Source organism: Callorhinus ursinus, unplaced genomic scaffold (genome assembly GCF_003265705.2).
Source record: "Callorhinus ursinus isolate GAN/ISIS: 27379988/994484 unplaced genomic scaffold, GSC_fseal_2.0 scaffold7, whole genome shotgun sequence".
Taxonomy (NCBI): Eukaryota; Metazoa; Chordata; class Mammalia; order Carnivora; family Otariidae; genus Callorhinus; species Callorhinus ursinus.
In genome coordinates, this window is record NW_027397069.1 from 67,633,420 (window position 1) to 67,657,286 (window position 23,867).

The window sequence follows — 23,867 nt, forward strand, 5'->3', positions numbered from 1 at the left end:
AACTAAAGACAATTCATTTCAGTTATTTAAATCCTGTCACTGATGTCCATGCCTTATGGCCCAGATAAACTACTCAGATGTCTCTTTCTAATCATGCTTCCTGAATTAATCTTTCAGCTGGTGGATCATGATATGATTCACTGATAGAATGCCACCCTCAATTCTACGACAATAAAGACAGATGGGAGCAGGGGTTGAAAGGATACAGAATTGTACTGTTGTGATAGACAAATGTTAGGATAACACCATACAACTTTGAAAATTATTATTTTTTAAAATCAGGTTTGGGGACAAGTTGAGAAAGCAAAATACAATCACACTTCGATGTATATCCTCTGCTCCCAACATATGCCAATGACAAATTTAAAATAGAAATAGAAGTAACTATGGTCATCTTCCAAATGAAGACAGAATTGTGAATCAGAATTTGAACAGGACAGGAAGCTGTGGGAAGGACCCACAAGGCTCTGTCTGGAAGAAGGCTCCTATAGGGCGAGGGACACACAGTGCTCCCCTGTCTAAGGCAGCCATCAGAGAAGAAGCTAGCCTTGTAAAGAATGTTGAACACATCTGTTGCTCACTGCAGATCTAGAGGAGTTGGAAGAGGCAGACACAGCCTGATGGCCAGGAACCACAGCAACCCCCTCACCTCCCACAATGTCCGGGTATGGTGACTGAATCAGAGATAATATCATCATGGCACAGGGACTCAAATCCCCTGAAAAGACCTTATTCTGGATTGGAGAACCCAGAGTTTGGCAGACAGACCCAACCATAAATAGGGAAGGCAAACATGGTGAGAAAAAGAAAAACCACTGTAACAACTAAATGAGCCTGTAAACAAAAGCTGCAAAACATAGTAACACATTTAATGCTAAGAAAGACAGCCAACAAAAACTACATGAGTTTACTGTGAATGAGTTCATTTTATGGACTAGTCTGACAAAGATTTAAAATAAGTATGTTCACAGAAATAAGTTAAAACAGACCCATTAAAAAAACAATAACAATAAGACATTGTGGGATGAGAAGAGGCAAAAATGAAACAACATATGGATACAGAAGAGAATTGATTGGAATTTTTGGAAATGGCAAATTAGCCACTTAAATAAATAAAACCAGTCCATGTGGGATTAACTGTAGTCTGGACAGGGGAAATGAGATCTGGTGAAACAGAGAAGTTCTGAGAAACCCATCACACCACAAAAAGACAAAGAGGTCAAGAGAAGAGTTAAGCAACCTGAAAGAGATGAAACATAGGACAAATATTTGAAGAGAGAGCAGTTGGGAAATTATAAGTCACCCCAGACAGTCCTACAAAGGATGTGAAGGACCCTTCTGAGGTAAATTACAAAATGTTACCAAGAGACATAAAACTACATCTGAATGTAGGCAAGGATATACCATATTCAAGGAAAAGAAAACTTAATATCGTAAATATCGGTTCTCCCAAATCATTCTATTAGCTCAAAGAAGAACTGGATAAAAAGCCTAATGGTTTTATTTTTTAGCTAAACAAGTTAATCCTGGATGTCATATGTAAGAACAAAGGTCCAAACATAGGCAAGATGTAATAAAAAAGAGTGAAAGAAATTTCCTTTTGCCAGATCGAAAAACTTAACATAAAGCTATAGTAATTAGGACAGCATGGTGTTGGCACATGGATAAACAGAATGCAGCCAGGTAAAGGGCTCAGAAACAATCCTGTAAAAAGCAATGATGTGGCGGTGAACCACGGGCATATGTGAAGACAGACTACTTAATAAATAGTTCCTGGATCACAGGCTACTTCTAAAGAGAAAACTGAATGATATCACTGCCTCACCAACTGATCAGTTGTAGGAAAAAACCCTATAATATGAAAAGTGAGACTTCAAACTTTATAGAAAAACATATTGGGGAAAAGAAAAACATGGCCAGAGAAAACTTTCTTTTTTTTTTAAAGATTTTATTTATTTATGTGACAGAGAGAGAGACAGTGGGGAGTGGGAGAGGGAGAAGCAGGCCCCCCACCGAGCAGAGAGCCCGATGCGGGGCTTGATCCCAGGACCCTGAGATGGTGACCTGAGCCGAAGGTAGTCGCTTAACCGACTGAGCCACCCAGGCGCCCCCAGAAAAGACTTTCTAAAGAAATACAAAAAGCACAGGCCATGAAGGAAAAGATTGATAAATCTGATTAGAATTGAAATTTAAAACTTCTATCCAAAAAACATTCCCTAAGGACACTTAAAATGTATTTGATATCCATATAACCAACATGGGATTAGCAACCAGAATATATAAAGAAGCCTACAAGAAGAAAGAAAAAGACAAAACCTGAATAGAAAACATGGAAGTATATAAATTGTCAGTTTAAAGAAGAAATCCTAAACACAAAAATTATATATGAAAAAGATGCTCACACAGACTAAAAATCAGGAAAATGAAAATTGTAACAATAAGATACTATTTGCCCTCAGTTGGCCAAAACAGAAAAATCTAACAATAGCAACTATCAGCAAAAATGGGGAACAAACTGTTTATACAGTGCTAGGAAATGTGAACTAACTAGAATATCCCTTTGAATAGCATTTTGCCATAGCTGGTAGAAAGAACTATGCATGTACCCTACTGATCCAGCAATTCTATGCAAAAACTTTCTTAACAAGTGGCTCTCGTGTGAACCATGAAACAGAAAATAATTTGCAGAATTATTTTCTCAAATCTCCCAAGGATGGTACATAACTAGCACCATCTTGCACAGGTGAGAGGCTAATTCATATGTAAAATGGGTCGCATGGGGCCTTAGGGTTAACTCTCCAGGAAACCCTGGGTGAGCAGCACTCATAGCCCCCTTGCCAGAAATAGTCTAAGTGAAATAGACTATGTGTCCATCAGCAGGAGAATGGATATACATATTGTAGTGTATACCAGGAACTGCATCATGGTCATCAGGAAAAACTCAAGCTATATATCAATATGGATATATTTCACAAATAAGAATTTTTAAAAAGTTGTGAATATTATTTAGTCTGATACCACCAGTATAAATGTTTAAGATATGTAAAAAATATATATTTTAAGTATGGGTACAAATATGTGTAGCAAAATGTGAAACACATGCAAGGGGATGATAAGCAGCAAATTCATGATGGTAGAGGAGATTAGGGTTGACATGATGTTCACCAGAAAATTCAACTGAACTAAAATGTTTTATCTCCTTAAAAATCAAATTACGGAAAATATTAATATCTGTTAAACCTTTGTGGCTGGAACATGGGTGTTTGTATTATTCCTTATACTCTTCCACATGTTTAAAATAGCTCTTACTTTAAAAAAAAATAGACTAAAGAAATCCACAAAATCTAAGTCTTCACATTTTCTGACCTGAACAGCTGCAATAGTTCAGTTTGTGTTATCTTGCCTTAATTATTCTGACAGCCTCTGTGATTCTGGGCTTATACCTCTCAAGTTACATCTTCCTCCCTTCCCTGTTGCCAGAGTGAGCTCTTTAAAACATAAATCTGATCACATCACACAGGTCAGCCTGCAGAGGCACCATCTTCAGGATTCTCCACAAGCATGCAGCCTTTGAGGCAGCCCAGACATCCATGTCTAGCGTCATCTCCCAGTTTCTCCCTCATCTGATGCTTCCAAAATGTCAATTTCTTTTAGTCCCTTTGAACACATCACACTGTTTTGCTACTGTCCTTTGGTTTCACTGTCCTGAAACACAGCTCAGCTTTGCCTTCACCAGGATGAACTGTTTGATTGGTTCACGCTGGGCTGGGTACCCTCCTCCAGCCTCCATGGAGCCTTTGACATTCCTGTCTTTTGGAATTTGACACTTTGTGTATCTTTCAACACCAATCTGAAGGATGCTGACTTATTGGTTATTGTAGTTCTTCAGACTTACACAGTGCCTGGCCCAGAAGTACTTAAATGAATTGAATGGTGTTTTTTGGTTTTTGTTTTTTTTTTATGTTATGTTAGTCATCATACATTACATCATTAGTTTTTGATGTAGTGTTCCAGGATTCATTGTTTGCGAATAACACCAAGTGCTCCATTTAATACGTGCCCTCTTTAATACCTATCACCGGGCTAACCCATCCATGTTCTATATTTACTACTATTTTGCTCTTTTCTGGTTCTCCCTGATTCAGTACTCTGTCTCACTGCATAAGAAAACAAGAAATACACTCAGGGATTGGGGTGGTCACTCTCGTAGCAGCTCCTACATTGGTTAGCAACCACAGAGAGACTGTCATGGTATATTTTTATAGGATTTCTACAGTTACAAGACTGGAAATGATCCCTTTCCAATGTTCTATTCATTGGCCTAAAATGTAATCTTATGCTTTTGACTCAGTCTCCCCAAAGGGTTAATCCTGGAAGAAAATACGGAATGTGTTGTTTGGTCAGATTCTCTCTTCCAGCACTTCCCCATGGTACCCTCCTCCCACCCGTTCCCTTCACACCCAGCGTGCCCTACTGCCATTCTCTGACCTTTCAATTGACCATCCCTGCTCTTCATCTACTCTGTTCCTTACATAATAAATTAAACTGTAGAGTGCTGTTCCCAGATATACTGTAGGCAGCTTGACTGACTATGGCCACAGAGATAAAGTGTTTAGGTTTAGGTTTAGAGATAAATGCCTGAAATGTGATGTATGGGAAATGTGACATGCTTAGCATTTTTACCAGGCAGGTTTCATGCCCTGAACAGAATCACACACTTATTATTCTGTCTACTTACTAACCCAGACCTTTTCCAAGTGAGACAAATGTCTCACTAAATCTCAAACGTCTTAGAAAATTTGACCAAAATATTTAAGACCTAGATGAAGTTTATGAGCATACACACAAACTATAATTACTTAATTTGACTGATTTACTACTCAATAAACTTTGCCCAAGTACCATCAATGCTATAATAAAATATTTTGGGACAAAGTAAAATTTGAGATTTATGTTCATCCTTATGGACTTCTATGCTATTAACATCTCCTCCCAGCTTATTTACCACTTGGGAAATAACTCACTGCATTACACTCACCGCTTCACTGACAAATATGTTTTTACAGAGGCCACGCAAAGTCTTACTCTCATTGTACTGGAGACTTCACTATGGTGAGGGGGAAGGCATAGAAATTGATGATTATGCAAGTTCATAGTCATGACCAGCTACCACACAACCACATACATTCAGAAATATCAGAGAGGACACTCAGGGAAAATATACCCTGGGGTATTTATCTTTCTTTCTAGGTTTGAACAGGAAGGTTCTTGTAAGCAGGAAATGGTGGGCTGACAATTAGCTCCATCTCCAGAACTTCCCAGGCTCATCATTCAGTGAGAAGTCTGGGAGTTCAGCACCTGCTTGGTCCAGCTGTGGTCTCTTGGGCATAATGGCCCAGTCATCCCACAGCCCCAGCCCATCAATTGTACTTTAGGTAGCCCACCTTCATAAGCACTGCAAAAGAGTTTCCAGAAGCATAGAGAACACAGACATATGTCCCAGCTGCCAAGATAACAAAATCTCAGTTATGCTGGTACCCAGGGAGACAGGCTTTAATTATCACCTTTCTACCTTAACAATTACTGCTCATCATTGTTTTTATACCTGTAATTCTCTTCCTATATCAGACTCCCTGTGAGTCAATTATGTAAAAAATACAAAAAAAAAAGGAAAGAAAGAAAGAAAGAAAAACACATCTGTATATTAGAGATGTTAGTGGCAGTGATGGAATGGGAAGCTACCGAGAGACTGAGATTTTTCTGACATTTTCCCATTTTCTACAGCTTATAGTTGTCTAAAGAGATACTGCCTACAGTATATCTGGGAACAGCACTTTACAGTTTAATTTATTATGTAAGGACCAGAGTAGATGAAGAGCAGGGATAGTCAATTAAAAGGTCAGAGAATGGCAGTAGGGCACACTGGGTACGAAGGGAACGGGTGGGAGGAGGGTACCTTGGGGAAGAAACCCCAACTGGATCTCTGAAGTCCCAACAACAGCATGACTCATACAACTTGGGCAAGCTGAAGCACTATGAGATTGTGGAAGGAATATTCGAGAACGCCTATGACCACAACCTTCTGGGCTTCCCCGCATGCAGCTGGGTGGCAGCTGTATGGTGGTGCTGCCTGCTTCTGCACAGGATTCCTGGCAGCTCTTCCTGAGTGAGCACACCTATGTTAGCAAGCCAACAGTATGGTATCTTCTCAGGGTAAATCTCTTGAATTTGGTTGTCTGTATTAAAAGGTAAACTGTGGAATGACCAAAGGCCACTATGGTGATGATGGAGGTCATGGTAAATGTCCCCCAGACAACCAGTAGTCAAGGTTTCACAGTCCAGGAATGCCTGGAGAGCAGCCCTTTGCTGACAAATTGCCACAACACTGTCACCCTGGAATGACAATAAACTAAGTTATATATGTGCAGTGCTCTCGCCTGAGAATGGCAATGTGGTCATTAGGAAAAATAACGCCAAGCAAGTATATCTCTCCCCAGGCAGCACTGAACTGCTGCATCAGAAGATAATATAGTGCATTTCCCTGTGCTCACCCGTGCCCATCACCCACAGGTCCCTGAGCTCTCCTGGGAGTCACCGCCATGGCCATAGTGAGGCCAAATCAATTCCAAGACAGACAAGTACCCCAAACAACTCTTTGGCGCGGGTCTTGGCAAAAGGGGCAGAGCATGTGGACCACTGGATTCTGGAGCTGCATGACCTGGGTTTGAATCCCAGCGCCACCACTTGCTAGCTTAATAAATCTAACAGGTCGGGTTACTTAAGCGTTCTTTGCCTCAATTTTTCCATCTGATTAACAGGGTTAAAATGGTATGGAAACCATAGGCGGGGGAGGGATTGAGTTAATATATGAAAAGCACTTGGTATTATAAGTGCCATGTAAGTGTCGGGTATCACTATGTTATTTTTCTTATGACTAGAGCATATTAGAGCAGAGAAAATAGGTGGACCCTCTAAGGGCTTAACACTGAAGAAACTTTCTCTTCCCTGCACCATGGAGCCTGACTGCCTAGGGTCCACCTCAGCTGTGAAATGGAGCTTCCCAACTTAACTCAAAGGGCAATAAATTATGGCTTAAGTAAAACAAAGAAAAACAAACAAAAAGACACGTGGTTGAGCTACATAAAAGAGCAAAATATTAGTCAAGTAAATTGGCAAGTTAAATAATTAGAGGTGAAATATCTCTTTTTTCTCCAGTGAATTCCCTTTTTAAGTGCCTCCTTGCCTGGGCTAGAGAAAATTATTTTCATGCTAGATGGGTATTACCAGCTTTAATGGCTTAACTAAAACAAAGATAGCTTTATAGCTTTATAGCCTTCATATTATGATGAGAACATGAAGAACTGTTATGATAGCTTAACACACGGGGCCATGGCATTTAATATTTTTAAATATTAAACATCTTAATTGTCTCTTTCCTGAGGAACAAAAAGATCTCTATAAAAAAAAATTTACTTTTGGTTTTCTACCCTCTTTAGAAATTTCTAAAACTTCCCAATAATGAATTCTGGAACCTAATGTTTGTGAAAGTCCTGAACATTCTTTCCCATTGTCTTATGTGCCACCCCTCCTAGAGATGAGATAAACACATAATATACAGATGTAGCCCAGCAGCCCAGGCTCTTGTGGGGGCTCCTGGGGACCCTCTGCATAGTGACTACCAACTCCTAGTGAGATCCTGAGTTCCAGCCTGCTGGATACAGAGGTGCTTCCCGCAAGTCAGAGCTGACCTGCATCTTATCTGGCCACTGGTGCTTCTCATTCTGATATTTTCTGACTTCCAGAATCTGTGCATGGTGTGTTTACCCCTATGGTGCCTTTGTAGGGGGGTCGAGGGATTTCAGGGCTAAGCAAGGAGAAAGATGTCACCACGAGGTGGGAGTAGCACATACATGCATTACTGGATGATGCTCTGACAACCTTGCATGCAGGGGAGGCTTCTCACAGCAGCAGACTGTCCAGAGACTACCATACAGGGTTACTACTTAGAAGGGAAAGAAGGCAAGGGAACTCCTTGGGAAGAGAGGGATGGGAGAGGGCCCTTGTGTGAAGTTGCTCAGTGGCACATTAGGAGTCTCAGGGTCAGAGTGCTCTGCAGGGCAGCAGCGGCTTGGGGTCCTTACAGCCCACAGCTTATCTGTGGTTTTTGTAGATGTTGGGTACAGTTTTGCTGGGTATGCAAAGCAGGCAGGCTCTAAATGGCTAAGAGTCTTGCTTATTTGGGTTATGTTAAAAACAATTAGATGTGTAAAAGTTTAAGTTTGGTGCTGGTGGGCTTTTGAGCTAACAAGTCTCAGCCTGCTGTGAAGAAATAAACAGCCTGGGGGCCAATACATGAAGGCCATTTTTGGCTCATTCATAGAGCATGCCTATCAGGCTAAATGAACTACAAGACATATATCTTCTTGACCAGTATAATTTATACTGAATGGCTAAGTCATTTAACCTAGGGACTTATTGGTAATTTCTGCTTCTTTTGCTATTCCATCACTTCATTCCTCTGAATAAAGCCATAGTTCCCATGTTGGAAAAGTCTATTACCTATTCATGTTTATTCCACTTCTCCTTGATGCCTTGCCATTGAATCAAGTCCTAGAGAAGACCCGTGAGAAGCACCTGAGTTGCTTGATAAAAATAAAGATTCTTGGATCCCAGCTGCCCTACCAAATCTGTATTCCTGGGAGGTGAAAAATCAGTAATCTCTATTTTTTTAATGTTCTCCAGGTGATGGGAAGCCAGTCTGTAAGCCAAGATTCTAAGAGCTTCCATGGGGAAATGCAAGATATGATCTCTGCCTGGAAGCAATTTTCTTGTTGTTTTATTGAAATGAGAAATGCACTTTGGAAACAGAAAAGGAAGGGAAAATTTTCCATTTAGGCAACAGGAAATCATGAATGATGCCAGAGAAGTCAGCACAGAATGTTTATGAGCCAATGAGGAAAGCACCATCACTTCTATCAGAGGTGTGTATTGGGGGGCAATGAGATATTTAGATTAAATAAGTAGGCTGGACAGGAGTCATACTACAGAGTCAGTCAGAAAAGAGAATACTAACCAACTGTGGCAGGAATAAGAAAACATCAAAAGATAGGAGAATAACATCAACAAAATATCAGTCTGGATATAAAGCCTCTCGCCATGACCAACAGGTGCACAGAAATGAAATGAAAGACTTGCTGAAACTTTGCTATTAGAAGAGGTTTTCTTTTCTTGTGAAATATATACTTTTAAGATATTGTACATTTGAAAGAAAAATAAAGAAAACACCTATAGAACCAATGTACTATGTGTATGATTAGAATATAAACTATATCTGAAATATTGGAAGTACACGTCTAATAAGTAAACACATTGTTCAGTACTTGAAATGTGGCTAATCCAAACTGAGATGTGCTGTGAGGGGAAAATACACAGTATAGAAAAAAAGAATTAACAATGTTAATATTTTAGATCTATTGACTAAATGAAAGTATTACTAAATTAATTTCACCTGCTCCTTTTTACTTTTTTAATGTGACTACCAGAAAATTAAAAATTATCTATGAGGCACACATATTTCTACTGGGAAGTGCTTTCCTAGAATTTCTCCATCTGGATTCCATGCCACCCCTGAGTATATTGAAAATTTCCTACTGAAACATCTTTTAGATGGTAAGACTATAAAGCCATAATAAGATGTTGTGGTAGCAACTTTGGCTCATGTAGTCATGATATTTAAGAAATTTTAGGCACTGGTGGTTCACTTGTTCCATTCACATCATTACTGACTAAGCAATGCAGTTAGAATCATTAAGGAAATGGTGTAAGGGACCCACAGTGCAGAAGTCTCTTATGTTCTCAGGAGCTATTATAATTACACTCTTCCTACCTGGACAGTATTCAAAACATACACAATTTAAAAATGTCCATTATTGCTATTTGGTGAATGCAAGTAAGAATATTTATCTTTCAACATTTAGCAGCCAACTGGAGAGTGTTTTCCCGTTAAAACTAAGCTCTGCAAAATTTTGTGTCAGTTAATATCTTAACAAATCACTGTTCGCTTGACTCCATTATTTTTTGCTTTTTCATCCTCGCCACAAAAGATTTTTTAAAAATCACACTGAGTGAATGAAAATTTCTCCCACTTTCTCAGAGTGGCATAATCTTACCTTTTGATGCTTTGTTTAGTTGAGGATATTACTTTTAAAGACAAAGCACTTAATTCCAACTTCATGTACTATATATACTCAAGACTTCTAATCAGATGTTAAAATGGAGGTTTAAATAGAAGCATTACAGTATCTGGAGAATAAATGCCCTGAAATTCTTTTCTTACCCTTCTCCCAGTGGAATAAGGAATTGCATTATTATAGATACTGACCTACAATGAGTATCTAAATCTCTCTGAACAAAACTACATTACAAAGTCAAGCTATCAACAAATAAGACATTTTAACAACAAAAAAAGGGAATAATTATATCTTACATTGGCAGAGTACATCAATTATTTCTAATATTTCATCTTTTCAAACCCTGTGAGGTTTGTAATTTAATTTTATTGATGAAGCATTAATTGATTTGCTCAAGGAAAGGAGGGAAATAAACACTTGTTGAAACTCTGTATGAGAATATGGATTAAGCACTTTCATAAAATTACGTTGTTTAATCATATCTAATTCCAATAGCTTTGAGACAGGTGAAATTGCCAATTTCTAGTTGACAATACAGAATCTCAGATGGCTAAGGAACTTGTCAATAGCCACATAATAGTGAGGAAGAAATTGCAGATATCAACTCAGTTCTCTTTGTTCCAAATCCACTATTATTTCCAGTGCAATGAAACTGAACTCATATAAGAATTATATTAACTCTTTTAAGTACAATGAAACTACTATGAAAAGGAAAGTAATCAAAACTAGAAGACAGAAATGAACCAATTTGGAAATGAATCTATATATGCATATCAGGGTTTTAAAAACTTTTTTTGAGGAATAGCAGTAAGATTATTCATTCTGTGATTCAGTGGTTACTAAAGGAATAAAATGATAAGAAAAAAAGAGAAACAGATGTGGCAGGAAAGCATAAAGAAGAAAAATGCATAAAAAAACCTTGGAAGGGTGTCATGCATTCAGAATAAGGCATATAGAAATGGGGACCATTTCTGTTCCAGTTTGTTGCAACCCAGAAGGGAATTATACTAACAAGGTTGAGATGTCAAATGCAACCTTGAAATGGGGTAGAAGGAGGGCTAAGTTCTTGTTTCTTCTTGTTATTAGTAAGCCTATCATTGGAGATTTTAGGGCAAAAGAATTTCAACAGAGATTTTTAATCTTTGTACAACCAGGTTCAGAAATTAAACCAAATTAAATTAATTCTGCTAACAGGTAAAGCAATCTGCAATGGGAACTGAAGTATCTTCATGGAAATGTGTTGTGACATGAGGATGGCCAGGAATGAGTAAGCCTGAGTGTAATACTAGCTAACATTCCTTTAGCAATAAGCATGGGCCGGTACCTATAATAATAGCTTTATAAACATTTCATTTAATGCTCAAAGCACTTTTTTTCCCCAAGAATTTGTCCGTTTTACCTACGTTATCTAATTCTTGGTAAACAAATGGTTACGGTATGCCCTTTTTATTTCTCTAAGGTTGGTAGTTATGTTCCTCCCCTCTTCCATAGCTGATTTTAGTAACTTGAAACTTTTTTTTTCTGTTTGTCAATTTTGTTGGTTTTCTTCTAAGAATCCACCTTTGGTTTCATTGACTTTCTCTACTGTTTTTTCTGTACTTTGTTTCATTTACTTTGTCACTGAGGCTTAATTATTTCCTTCCTTATGCTTGCTTTATATTTTTGTTTGCTTTTCTTTTTCTAAGCATAAAAGGCTATAGATTTGAGATCTTTTTTGAGAATATTGTAATATAGGCATCCACAGCTACAAATTTCCCTCTAAGTTCTACTTTGGCTGTATCCCATAAGTTTTGGCATGTTTTATTTCTATTTATCTTAAAGTATTTTCTAGTTTTTCCCTTGTGATCCTTTTTTTAACTCTGGTTATTTAGGAGTTTTTTTTTAATTCCCCAAATTTCTTTCAGTTATTTATTCCTAATTTTATTCCATTGTGATTGAACACATGCTTTGTATAATTTCAAATTTTAAATTGAGGCTAAATTAATTTATGAAATAAGTTTAATTTTATAATTAAAAAATTATAATTTTAAATTGATTAAGGCTTGTTTTATAGCTAAACATATGGTCTGTCCTGAAGAATATTCCATGTGCCCTTGAGAAAACTATGTGTTCTTCTACTGTTTATGAGAGTGTCCTGCGGAAGTCTATTAGGTCTAGATGATTTACAGTGTTGTTAACAGTCTTCCATTTCCTTGTTGATCTGCTCCCCAGGGGCTCCATCTATTATTGAAAGTTGAGTATTGAAGTTTTCAACTATTATTGTTAAATTTTCTATTTCTCTCTTCAATTCTGTCAGTTTTGGTTTCATGTATTTCAGGGCTCCCATTATTTGGTGCACATATGTTTATAATTGCTATATAGCCTCAAAAGATTGACTTTTCTATCATTTTATTCTTCTCTCTAGTAACAATTTGTATCTTAAAGTCTATTTTGTCTGATAGTAGTATAGACACTCCAGTTCTCTTTTAGATACGATTTGTATAGTGTATCTTTTTCCATCCTTTTATTTTCATCTATTTGTGCCAAAATTAAATCTAAAATGTTTCTTTTGTAGAAAGCATATACTTGGATCATATTTTGTTTTGTTTTGTTTTTAAATCCAATGTTCAATTCTCTGTCTTTTAATTAGAATGTTTAATTCATTTAAATTTAGTATGGTTATTGATAAGGCAGAATTTGTTTGCTGTTGCCATTTGTTTTCTATAAAATTACAGCCTTTTTTTTTCTGCTCCTCCATTATTGACTGCTTTCTTTTGTGTTAAATAGATATTTTCTAGTTTACTGATTAATTCCTCTTTCTTTTACTAAAGGACTCTTTGCAGTATTGTAGGGAAGGTATAAGAGTGACAAACTGAGTTTCTGTCAATGTGGGAATGTTTAATTTCTCCTTTATTACTGAATAATAGTTTGCTGGATTTTGGTTTATAATTTTTTTCTTTGAGCACACTATTTCATCTACTGCCCTCTAGCTTCCTTGGTTTTCGATGAGAAATAAGCTGTTAATATATCTGAGGATCCCTTGAACTTGTTATGACTTGCTTCTCTTTTCAAGATTTTTTCTCTTTGTGTTTTTTTTTAAGGATTTATTTATTTATTTTAGAGAGAGAGAGAGTGAGCAAGCAAGCATTGTGATCAAGGTGAGGGGCCGAGGGAGAGGGAGAGAGACAATCCCAAGCAGAGGAGCCTGACATGGGGCTTGATCTCATGACCCTGAGATCATGACCTGAGTTGAAATCAAGGGTTAGACACTCAACCAACTGAGCCACCCAGGCACCCTTCTCTTTGGGTTTTGACAGTTTAATTATGATGTCTAGGATAATTCTCTGAGTTTATCCTACCTGGAGTTTGTTGAGTTTCTCTGATGTGTAGATTAATGCTTTTAGTCAAATTTGGGAAGTTCTGAGCCATTATTTCATTAAGTATTCTTTCTGTCCCTTTTCTTCTTCTCTTCCTGGGCTCCTATCACGCACATGTTGTACTTAATGAAATCCCACAGGTCTCTGAGACTTTTCACTTTTCTTCATTCTTTTTGATTTGTGTTCCTCCAACTGGACAATCTCAATTGATCTATCTTCAAGTTAGTGATTTTTCTACTTGCTCAAATCTGCTGTTGAGCCCCTTTAGTGATTTTTTTTCATTTCCATTACTGTACTTTTCAGCTCTAGAATTTCACTTTAATTTTTTTTTATAATTGCTATCTCTTTTGATATTTTATATTTGGTCAAGGCATTTTTCTCACTATTTATTTAGATATGGTTTCTTTTCATTTTTTAAACATATTTAAAACATTTGCTTTAAAGTCTTTGTCTACGGGCACCTGGGTGGCTCAGTCAATTAAACAGCTGCCTTCAGCTCAGGTCATGATCCCAGGGTCCTGGGATCGAGCCCCATGTCGGGCTCCCTGCTTGGTGGTAAGCCTGTTTCTCCCTCTCCCACACCCCCCTGCTTGTGTTTCCCTCTCTTGCTGTCTCTCTCTCTGTCAAATAAATAAATAAAATCTTAAAAAAAAATAGTCTTTGTCTAGTGCATCCAATATGTGGGTTTCCTCAGGGATGGTTCCTATTGACTGCCTTCTGTCTCGTGCAACCCCCTCACCTGGTGATTAGCTATTTCTTTATTCTTTGTGTATTTCATTTTTTGTTGAAAACTGAACACCTTAAATGATGTAATTTGGCAATTTTGGAAATCAGACTTTCCCCTCTCCCCCAGGTTTTTGTTGCTGTTTTTTTAGTGACTTTCCTGAATGAATTCTGTAAAGTCTATATTCATTGTCATGTGTAGTCACTGAAGTGCCTGATCTATCAGCTTAGCCGACAGAACAGAGATTGCCTTAAATGCCTGGAACTAATAAGTTTCCCAGTCTTTGCCAAGTGGCCTCTGTGTGTTATTGGCACATGCCTTCATTACTCAGCTAGTCAGTTCACACAGCTCCACCTTAGCCCCTATTTCCTGTTTGTCCAATGCCTCAAGCATAGCCAGAAGTGAGCACTCAGGGTCTCCATAGCTCTTCCCTGAGCATGCACACCACCTGGGGAATATGCACAGACCTAAGTATGAGCATGGCCTTCTAGATTCCCAGAAACATATCAGAGCTTTTCAAAGCCCCTTACAGATACCGCATTGCCCAACTTTTCCTTTTTAAGAATTTTGGTTAGCCCACTCTTTGTCCGACTGTTATCCCCTGCCTCAAAGAGTCACAATGTTTAACGATTGCCTTTACTACTTTCAATGTCTCGAGGCAGGCAAAAAGCTGCACTGACAAGTTCTGAGTCAGGTCCAATTAAGACAGCTTTATGAGTGGGGTCTTCCAGAGAACTACCTGAGGGGTTAAATAATGACAATTATTTGAGAATGTGCCTCTTAAGGAGTTGCAACCTTGTCTTGCTCCCTCCAATGACTACAGGCTGCTAGGTTTTACTAAGACCACATACTGTTGATTTCAAGTCTACCACACAGGTGGGGAGAAGGATATGGAAATAGGGCAAGTAAAAATGCCATAAAACTCATTGATCTTACTGAGATCTGGCTGTTTTTCTTCCCTTTTTAAAAAGATTTTATTTAGGGGCGCCTGGGTGGCTCAGTTGGTTAAGCGACTGCCTTCGGCTCAGGTCATGATCCTGGAGTCCCGGGATCGAGTCCCGCATCGGGCTCCCTGCTCAGCAGGGAGTCTGCTTCTCCCTCTGACCCTCTTCCCTCTTGTGCTCTCTATCTCTCATTCTCTCTCTCTCAAATAAATAAATAAAATCTTTAAAAAAAAATAAAAAATAAAAAGATTTTATTTACTTATTTATTTATTTGAGAGCGAGAGCGAGAGAGAGAGAGAGAGAATGCATGAGAGGGGTGGGGCATAGGGGCAGAGGGAGCCTGACACGGGGCTCAATCTCAGGACAATGAGATCATGACCTGAGCCGAAGGCAGACACTTAACCAACTGAGCCATCCAATGCCCTGATTTGGTTGTTTTTCTTGAATAAACACTCCCCAGCCTGTTGTAAGCCTTTGGTCAATTTACAGAATTCTGAAAATAATGATTGTGATCATTTTTGCCAGTGTTCTCATTGCTTTTATGAAGGGGAATATTTTCAGTGATCTCTCTCCACTCTTTTTGTTGGCATTACCCAGTCAAGTTTTCATAAAAGCACCAAAGCAATTCAATGGGAAAAGGACAGCTTTTCCAAATATAATGCTAAATCATTCAACTGGATATTTCTTTAAAAAAATGAAACTTAACCCTTAATATTTACCATAGACAAAAACTAATTAATTAATTTTAAACTGAAAAGTTTAAAATATAAAGTTTTTAAAAAATATATTTTATTTATTTATTTGACAGAGAGAGAGAGAGAGCACAAACAGGGGGAGCGGGAGAGGGGAAAGCAGGCTCCCCACTGAGCAGGGAGCCCGATGCAGGGCTTAATCCCAGAACCCTGGGATCATGACCTGAGCCAAAGGCAGCCGCTTAACTGACTGAGCCACTCAAGAGCCCCTAAAATATAAAGTTTATAAAAGAAAACATTAGAGAATATCTTTCCAAAGGAAATAGCACAGGTTTCTTAAACTTGATACAGAAAAGAAAACCACAGGGGTTTTCCCATAAAAGAAAAAAATATATATATTTTAAAATAAAAGAAACAATAAAAGATAAAAGCAAATATTTCACTCAAAATTTTAAAATTTTGTCATCAAAAGACACTGGTCAGAAAGTGAAGAGGCAAACCACAGATTACGAGAAAATATCTGTAAAACATTTATCTGACAAAGAATTTGTATCTAGACTATATAAGGAACTCTCACAACTCAGTAATAAAGACAACCAACGAAATAACAATGGAAAAGTATTCTGAACAGATATTTCACAAAGGAACATATATGAAAAGTCAATACACACAAGAAAAAGTGCTTAACATTAGCCACCAGAGAAATGCAAATTAAAACCACAAGATAATAATATAAACTCACCAAAATGGCAACACTAAAAAGACTGACAACAACAAATGTTGGCAAGGGTCTGGAGCTACCAGAATGCTCATATACTGTCACTGTGAGTATAAGATGTTACAACGACTTTGCAAAGAGTCTGGAAGTTTCTTCTAAAACTAAGTACACACCTGTCTAGCAATTTGACTCTCATAGATTTACTCAAAAGAGTTTATGAAAGCAAATGTCTATCAAAAGGCTGAACATCCTTAAAACCACTAAATTCTAATGCCCCAAACAAGTAAACTAAGGACTTCTTGCCCCAAAGTCATTTGTTTGGGGAGTAAAAATAGCAACACTTTGTCTAGAAGAGCTATGGAACATTGGTATTAAGACCCCACCTTCCTGCAATTACAGTCTGCTCACATCCAGGCTGGGGTCCAATGTGGAAATGGGCAGGCTCAGGGGTCCCTAGGAACTCAGGTGTGATACGGCACATGCAGCAGCTGGCCTCCCTGCCCCTCACCTTGCTCCAGCCAGGCTGTCACTTTCGTGGGTTCCTGAAGAAAATTACACTTGTCACCTGTGGAAATGATGGACCTATCAGTGGGGCACTCTTCGCCCCCTGTGGCTGACAGGGGTACACAGTTAGTAGTGAGGACCAAAGTGCCTGTACAGTAACTACTGGGCTGGTCAGGAGAACGAAGTTGTGGTTGTCCTGGCATCCATGCCTCACTCTCTGACACTAGGTCTCCAAAGTTTTTGAAATGGTGAAAAGGGACAGAATTGCCTTTTTGCTTTTTTTCAGGAAGATTTTAACACTTTTGAGATCTGGCCTACGAAAGAGAGGAGAGAGCGTAGTCACAGGTGAGATATAGATTTTTTGAGGAGATATTAAAATGGGTAGACTTAAAATCAAGTGGATATACATAAAATCACTTTTCAATCAGGCTCTTAAGTCTTGTTATTAATATCTGTGTAATAGAGGAGAACATGATTTATGGAAAATTACACTGTCATTAGAAGACAGGGGTACGAGTGTATTAATGAGGTCAGAAGGCCTACCCTGAGACACTCCCTCTCACCCGGCACTGTCCTACCAACAGTAGCCAAATCTGATACTACGTGACCAACCCACCTCCCTGTTCATAACAGACTGGACCAGAGGTGTCTGCAGTACTCAAGGGAAGCCAGCCTATAAACTGGTCAGTGACCTGTGACCTGGAACCAAATGATGAGTTGGGAGAAATGGAAATTTGAAGAAAAGAGACAATAGATCAGGAACCACTGTGTCAAACACTGCAGATTTGTCTAAAGATATAAACATATATCCACAGATACCCATGAAAGTCCAGTCTCTCAGGAAAAAGTTCAGGCACTTAGTTCCCAAAATGTGTGACTTAACAAAATTTGCCAGTGTAGGTCTGCAATTTGATTTAAACACAGCTTCTATCTTTGCCCTACATCCCACTTTGCTTTTTTTATCTTAGGGATGTTTGCTTCTTTATAATACTTGTGTTTGGCAATTAAAATCAATATTGTGTATATGTGTTCTGTGGCCTACTTCTTATGTGCTTGGAGGTCCTGGGGGTCGGTGGCCCACTAAGTGGGTGCTTCATGGAGGCTTATCATTGTGATTGGAAAGATCAATCAGCCATGGCAAAGTGGTTATGAAAAGCTGGCCTTTGAGGAATAACTTCTCTCTCCAACATTAAAGATGCATAAATTATTCAACCCCATAGAAGAAGGTTTTACAGAGAAATATTCAAAGTTATTACAATCACTTTTCCTTTTGAAAGAACATCTTCATCTGGAAACCAACCAAAGACAAAATAGTTAATCAACCAAACTTAGGACTGAAAAAAGCATTCTTGTCACTAAACACATTTTATGTTCTGATCTCTGGATAAAGTTTGTTCACCTCAAACGCATACATGGTATTGATGCCTAAGAGCCCAGCAACAGTTACTAGTTTTTAAAGAGTTTATTTATAGCCCATCCATAAAATTTCTCCTCACTCTGAGGAAAAAAAATTCAACCAATGTTTCTAAATGAAAGAATCTAGCTGTTTTTATATACCAAGGGACATAAACCAGAAAATCTGGAAATCTAAATAACCTGGTCCAAAATCATAGGTACAGGGGCACCTGGGTGGCTCACTCGGTTAAGCATCCTGGAATCAAGCCCCACGTAAGGCTCCCTGCTCGGTGGGGAGCCTGGTTCTCCCTCTCACTCTGCCCCTCCCCATGCTCGTTCTTTCTCTCTCTCAAATATATAAATAAAATCTTAAAAAAAAAATCATAGGTACAAATTTTAAGCAACATTTTACCCACTGGAATCAAAGTGCAAATCAAAGATATTTTCAGTTTTTCCAAATAAACATAAAAAATCACTAATTTTTCAGTTTGTTTTTAATTGATTAAGAAAAATATTTCTGCAGCACCTGGGTGGCTCAGTTGGTTAGGCAGCTGCCTTTTGCTTGGGTCCTGGTCTCCAGGTCCTGGAATTGAGCCCCAGGGCGTCTGGATCAGCAGGGAGTCCGCTTCTTTCTTTCCCTCCCTCTGCCCCTCCTCACTGCTCATTCTCTCTTTCTCAAATAAATAAATAAAATCTTTAAAAAAGCAAAGATATTTACTTCTGTGCTTTTTTTCTTCCCTAGAAAAACCCCACGGGTTGAGGATGCATAGCATCATTGTACAATATTTAGTTTGCTGAGACGGGATAGGAATTTCAGAGAACCTAACTGAAAACCCCTCCTCAGTCATCCAGATGGACGCTTCCCCTCTCTCCTCTAGGGAGGAACTTCTCTGTGGTTATACATATAACATAGTTGCTGCTAAATATTTCCAATGTCATTGCCCCAAATAGTATTTTTTGACAAAATGTAGTCCAGTAATCAATCTGTTAAAATCTTAACTCCCTTTATATTTAAGTTTGCTCATTTCTTTTCAGTCCCACACAACTAGTTTGTATCGTACTACACTAACCCGTGTTCATCCCTCCCTTGCGTATGCTTAATGTGGAAATAACTTTGGACAGTAATAAGAGGCTTATTCTTTCTTTCTAACTTCTTGGGCCTTGTCTTTTGGTTCATCAATACCCATGTGTTATTTTCTATTTTGAGCTTTGGCCTATGTTCTATTAAACTAATGAATGCAAATAAAGTACACTACAGAAATTTCAGAATGTGTGAGTAAAGATTCTCAGTCAACAGCACAGAGTTCTGAAAAACAAAACAAAACAAAACCCCCAAAACAAAAAAAAACCCAAAAAACAGTGATGTAGAAAAGTCAAGGCAGACATCCACTCGGAGAGTTCACACATATCTGGGTGTATCACATCCACCTCAGAACCCACTCCTGTGCCTGATACCCAATTTGTTTACATTCTAGTGCTCCTGCCTGATTTACCGGACCTCATTAAATCTTAGTCCATGAGTACAAGCCCCAGCCATAGTCCTAAGAGGCCACCAGATTTTCTTATATTATCATGTCAAATGTGATTTAGTCAATTAAACTCCCCAGTCCCCAGGGCTTCCCACATAGCAGGGAAAAGATAAAGCATTTGAGAGACTTAAAATCTATACATATTTAAATTAGAATGTCTTACATATATCTCCTATAGAGTTAATAGGTCCTTTATGTTCCATTAAACCAATGGTTTTCAATCAGAAATGATTTTGCCTTGCATGGCAATGTCTGGAGAAATTTTCTATTGTCACCTCTGAGGTAAGGGTAATATTGGCACCTAGAGGGTGCAGGCCAGGGATGCTGCTAACCATCCTGTAATTCACAGGACAACACCCCACAGGAATATGTTGCTAGTACTAAGCTTCAGAAACCTTGTTCTTACGCAATAATTCTTCATTCTAGTTTTGTGATTCTTTGAGCATCTCTTTCAGCGTTCAGGAATTTTTAATTTTTCAAAATTAATTACAATTTATTTTAATTTGGAAAAGAATATAAGCAATATGATCATCTGGGTAAGGGTCACCAAAGCTGGCAAGGCAACAAAATTTAACAAGTTTGAGTTTCATGGATATAAATATTATAGCCAAATTAAACAATTAAAAATTTGATGGGATTAATGCTGCTCAGCATTCAGTGTGGTTTGACCTATAAACCAAATGTCCACTAGTTCATTGTAAAATTCTATAAGTATAAAGTAATAAATACAAAGCCAACCAAGTGATTAGAATGAGCTCTCATGAAGGATCACAGGCCAGTATCTGGACTCTCCAGGTAAGAATACAGCTCTAAGACTCAGCCCTTTTATGTGTTGCCAAGACTCCTGGATCCTAGAGGATTCACTGCCATCATATATTCAAGGCTTTGGATCTCTTTTATTCTCAGAAAGAATGGAAAGAAAGTGGTATGTAAGAGGACTTAAAAGATTCTGGGAGATAATGGTTGAAGGTCTCTTTGCATCTAAGATTCCTCCCCAGATGTACCTCAGGGTCCTCTTCTGAGCAAACCCTGGGGACAGTCTTGTGGCCAGAGCCGTACTGATCCAGTCTCAGACTAACAAGGACACATTCTGGTCTGTGGGGCATGGTTGGGAATTTCCAAGTGTTTTAGGACCAGAAATCTCCAGGAAGGAAATAGGTTTACTTTTTAATTTAAACCAATTGCTGTTCTTCTAACTCTAAAATCTATTTCAGAGGCGGCAAGTAAGTTTCATTATAAGCGCCAATTTCAACCTGTTGAAAGCACTGTGTAGAGTAGTATAAGATTCCAGGCTCCATAGGAAAGAATTCTGAGATCAGTCAGTGAAGGCTGGATAAGGAGAAGCGGCTGCCCTTTTAGATCAATTTCCTATAACTTTCATGGATGAGAATTTAACATCCCACGGAGCCCTACAGCCTATAATGATTTTCTTTAAGTTATGATTCTTACTTACAGTAGCTGCTTCTCAGTTGTTTCCCTCCTTTAAATGAATTCATTTTGTCTCTTCCCTTTTCTAGCTACACTTACTCTCCTTGGGATCTTATCCAGTCTCCTGGATGGAAGGATGACTTAAAGGCTAATGACTTCTGAAATCTTACCTCCAGCCCAGACCTCTCCCTTAAATCTAGACTTGTGTATTCAATTGCCTACTCCACCAGTATGCCTATTAGGCAACCCAAATGTAAAGTGTTTAAAAGTGAACTGATGTTCCTCTCAAAGCTGTTCCTTTCCCCAGTGTGGTGGCCACAAGGGGAGTAACGATGTTATCTGGGCAAATCATTGGGTGAGATGACCCATGCCAAATGCCCACGTATTGGGGCATGGAAGAGATCTGAAAATCTTTCCACAATCTCTCTCTAAGGTAAACAAAGACAGTTGAGGGTAAAAAGCCATGATACAGGGCTTGGGAAGGGAGGGTCTCAGAGCAGCGGGTGCCGATGAGAGCCACGATATGGAGATGGCCCAGCCAAAACAGAGAGCTGGTCAAGCCCTGGGAGCAGTACTATGTGCCACCTGCCCCAAGAGAATAGATAACAGAGACCAACGGTGGGGGTGGGTGCTGGGATGATAAATGCAGATATGAAATGCCAAGCAGGAAAAGACTACTCACTGTGATAAGACAGAATATGAACCAGACATCTTTGCCCTCCACCATGATGCCACAGAACCCGCTCTCTGTAACCCAGTGCCAGTGGGTTTGAAGGCAGCTGGAGGAAAAACTTTTAGAGGAAAAAGCAGTATAGTTATAAGACTTTTAAATCTGCACTGCAAAACAAAACAAAACAAAAAACCAAATGGGAAAAAAACTGAATGAACTGAATATTATCCAAAAGACATTTTCAACCCTGCAAAAAGAGCTACCTGAAGCAGCAAAATCGTATTCTCTGTTAGCAGCAGAAATGGTGGCTCATGACTGAGTTGAGTTCAGCTAGAGAGAAATGAAGAAAAATATGACTCTCTTTATGACCAAGTTGGGACTGTAAATTTCAAACCCATTAAACATATAAAAAGAACATATAAATACACGTGGCTTTGAGTAAAATGGCCAATCTGTCTCTGTTACAATTGTACTTTAATGTTTACATACGTTATAAATTCAAAATATGTGTGAAACTTGAATAAATGCTCATCAGCCACACAGGATGCAACCAAGTCTCTGTTGTAAGTTTCAAGAAAAAAAAAATACATAAAGCATATTATTGAAGGCTGCATAATTGAGCTTTGTACTTCCAGAAAGCATTTGTTGGTCACATGCACATAAAGCCAAAGGTCTATTTCTGGTAGCAACACCCTACTGTCTTGCTCAAAGGCAATCATTAGTGTGTTCAATACATCCAGCAATCTCACAAAACACTGGAAATATTGTAACCCTCTAACGCCACAATGCTTCCCAAAGTCATCGATGTCTGCATGAAGCAATGACAACAGATACCTACGAGGCTGCTTTCTTTGTTACCATCCTAAAGCAATTTCTTTCCAGCACATATATCATTTGGAGAACATACACTGTCTAATGGCTAGTGCAACGAAGCATTGTCATTTTCTCTTCTGTTACTGCCCATGCAAGTTTCAAATGGAAATGACTATAATCATGAAGGGAGGGACAGCAAATCCATCTCCCTGGGGAAAAGCGGAATCAAACCTCTCTCTTTTATAATTGTCCATAAATATTTATGTTTTACTGCCCATTAATCTTCACATTTCAAAATAAGAGACATATTCTTATAATATACCTTTCATTATTCAAAGAGAAAAATTAATCTTCATGTTTGTAATATACAAATAATATTGGACTTCAGTGCCAATGTTTCTGTTTTAAGTTATTTTCAGCTTGTAATAAAAGAAGGTGAATTTTCTCAAAACAGAATTGAACAAGGATATGTTAAGAATCTAAAAAATCTGATTCTCAGGTCCTGGATATGTATAAGACTTGCATATTCCACCAAGATTCAAACTATCCATTTTATTTATGAACATGTTATTGGCTGAAAATATAATTGAGGCATAAAGAGGCTGAATGATTGTCAGCAAAAGGAACAGTGGCATGTTCTAATTTAAGGGTTGGAAAGATGCTGGCCAGTCCCAGTTCAGCATTTTACATCTACTCTGCAAACAGTTAATCCTTATAAAACATAAATCTTAGGGAACTTAATTTTCATGAAACACTGACCATAAATAATCACCATTGCCCCACAGAGACAAAGGAACGAGCCCTTCAATTTATTCCACCCAAGTTCTGCAATACTATGCAGAGGGGAAATTCTTGTCCACATGACCACTGGGTGTTAGGAGGAAACTATAATTTGAGGCAAACC

At 38.4% G+C, this 23,867-nt stretch overlaps 1 protein-coding gene and 1 long non-coding RNA gene across 8 annotated transcripts in view; one reads left to right on the top strand and one right to left on the bottom strand.

Moving 5' to 3' along the window:
• Window positions 1-23,867, bottom strand: part of MTUS2 (microtubule associated scaffold protein 2) — a 581,138-nt gene that overhangs the window by 218,868 nt on the left and 338,403 nt on the right. The gene's annotated exons all lie outside the window — the stretch shown is intronic.
• On the top strand, window positions 7,614-21,728 carry LOC141373075 (uncharacterized). The gene is made up of 4 exons (XR_012378706.1): window positions 7,614-7,736; window positions 8,743-8,981; window positions 11,385-11,457; window positions 21,570-21,728. It is a non-coding gene; the product is annotated as an uncharacterized lncRNA (long non-coding RNA).